At 40.6% G+C, this 2,444-nt stretch overlaps 1 long non-coding RNA gene across 1 annotated transcript in view; it reads left to right on the top strand.

Annotated features, from left to right (window-relative positions):
* The first annotated feature begins 253 nt into the window (after window positions 1-253).
* LOC125483022 overlaps window positions 254-2,444 on the top strand; it is an 84,341-nt gene continuing 82,150 nt past the window's right edge. The window contains exon 1 of the long non-coding RNA XR_007262016.1: window positions 254-336. This is a non-coding gene — a long non-coding RNA (uncharacterized LOC125483022). The remainder of the gene's footprint in view (window positions 337-2,444) is intronic.

Genomic DNA, 2,444 nt, shown 5'->3' on the forward strand with positions numbered 1-2,444 from the left:
AATAGAACATCCTGTATTTTTCTACTAGTGGTGGTTATGGAAATGTTTGTGGATCGGATCTCCTGACTCTGAGGTGGAATTGAGGACAAGGTCTTAATGCCCAAGTAGACCTTTGTTAGTCTTGGCTTTGATTGAGGTGTTGGTGAGTTGGAGAGGGAGTTGGGAGTTGGGAGGTAGAATTAAAGAACGTAGCATCCCCATGCATTAAACCAGTATGATTAATTTGTTTTCTTATCATCCATTTCTTCTTAGAGTCAAGGCTTGCCCATGACCATCAATAATCAAAGATTATTTATTCAAAAATCTATTTTCATCACAGTCAAGGGATGAACTGAGGTATGTTTACTTGAACTAATTCATGTAAATACAAAAAGTGGTAGAATAGATAGCGTACTGATCGTCAGATTAGGCTGGCTGTTATCAAAGTTTAAAGTTACAGTTATTTAAGTTTCTTCATTGCATTTGTTATTTGGATGAAATGTGGCATTCGATTATAATTAAATCTTGTCATTTTATAAAAAGTGAAAAAACTGAGGATGCTGTAAATCAGAAAGAAAAAACAGAAATTGCTGGACAAAGTCTAGCAGCATCTGTGGAGAGAAATCAGACTTATCGTTTTGGGTCGAGTGATGCTCCCTGAATTTGTTCCTGGACTTTGCAGCAAGTACTCGCTGCTTTGTCCTTCAAGCGGTGTTTTTACAGCTATGTTCTTAGTTGCATTGCTTTGGTGTCACACGGGAGAGAGGGTGTCCAGGGACTAATAAAGGAAGAGTAATTCTATCAGTCATAGTGGACCCCTGTTTTGGAGAGGGGAAGGATCTGGAGAATAATGATATCATGGGGTTGAGATCTCAAGAGCAAGGTCACTGACATCCAGTCTGAATCTTCAGTTTTAAGTGAAAAATATGGGATGCAGGGGAAATAGTCACAAGGAGAGGGGGTTGGGGATGTTATCTCTGGTCAAGTGGGATTGGCAAGGTAATGGGTGGTTATTGTATAGTGGTGAACATCAGAGACCCTTTGACAAGGGGAACCAACTTTATCACATCTAACCTGTGGTCAAGCAACCATTAATCCAAAATTGGACATTTTGAATTGACCCATAGCTGGAGAATCGGGACTGATAGATAATTCGCACAACTAAATTAAATAGCACCTAGCAGCTTTCAGTAGAAAACAATGGAATTCAAGTTCAAAGAGGTTCCAAAGGTTCAAGAAGAACCAGTTACAACCAGCCCAAGGGTTGTATATTGTAGAAGTGTCAATCAGACATTCTAGAATTTTGACATTCTAAGTATATGCACTTTACATCTCCTGGCATGGCAACAGTGATGGGTGTTGGCATGACCCCATTGGATGATCTGAACCTAGCTCATGACCCCATTGTCCAACAGCCATGGAACATTCTGGAATGTCTAGGGCAGGCAAACACTTGGACGCCACCCACTCAGTGAATACACAGTGAAGATTCGCAGCAAGACTCATGGCAGAAGGGCTGTGCGGCAACCCAAGAAGACCCAGGAGAGAAGATATGCCCTCACCTGCAAGACCACCAGCCCTATATCGGTGAGGAAGGAGATCCCAACGGCCCAGCTCAAACGTGTGGATCGTTGTTGGTAATATACTTTCTCAGACAGATAGAGCTGGCAAGAGAGTAAATATTATGGGAATTTGGGAAATACAATGTTTTAAGAAGGAAAATTTTGTTAATAAAATAGAGTTGAACCACAAACCAAATTCTGTATCCCTTTGTCCACGTCACCATTGAGTGCTTGAGTAGAGTGTTTTAATATATAAACTGGTCAAAGTGCCCAAAGAATGGACAACATTCCGAAGAATCAATCTCAACTACCTTCTCTGGACTACCTTCAGTACCATTATATCTTTCCTTAGGTAAGGGACCCAAAGCTATTCACAGTATTCCAGTTGTTCATCTTGTAAACAATGTCCACATCACTGGGAAGCTTGATTATGACAATATGTAGACTGGTGATGATGAAGGAGAAAGGGGTGGTGCAAGGACATCTCCGTCTTGAACTCAGGATTTAGTTATTATACTGTTGGTGAGGACTATTGCCGATGTCTTGGAGGAGATGGAGGATGTTGATGAATTTCTCTGGACAGCCAGCTTGCTCAGGTCAATGAAGACCATTTAGAGTGGTTGATGTTGTTCCTAGCATTTCTCTTGGAGTTTAGGTAGGAGTAGTTAAAATCATGTTCATAACTATGTGGTTTGGTTAGAAACCACATTTTCTTTCAGGAAGATGCCTAGCAAGAATTCGAGTAATGATCTTCCCAGTGGTGGAGAATATATAAATTTCTTGGTAGTTCCCATAGTTCACTTTGTCCCCTTTCTTGAGGAGGATGGTGATTGCAGCATCCCTGTGATTGACATATTTTCTTTGTCTGATTATTTCTTTGTCTGATTATTTCTTTGTCTGATT

This window comes from Rhincodon typus, chromosome 4 (genome assembly GCF_021869965.1).
Source record: "Rhincodon typus isolate 14 chromosome 4, sRhiTyp1.1, whole genome shotgun sequence".
NCBI classification, from domain to species: Eukaryota; Metazoa; Chordata; class Chondrichthyes; order Orectolobiformes; family Rhincodontidae; genus Rhincodon; species Rhincodon typus.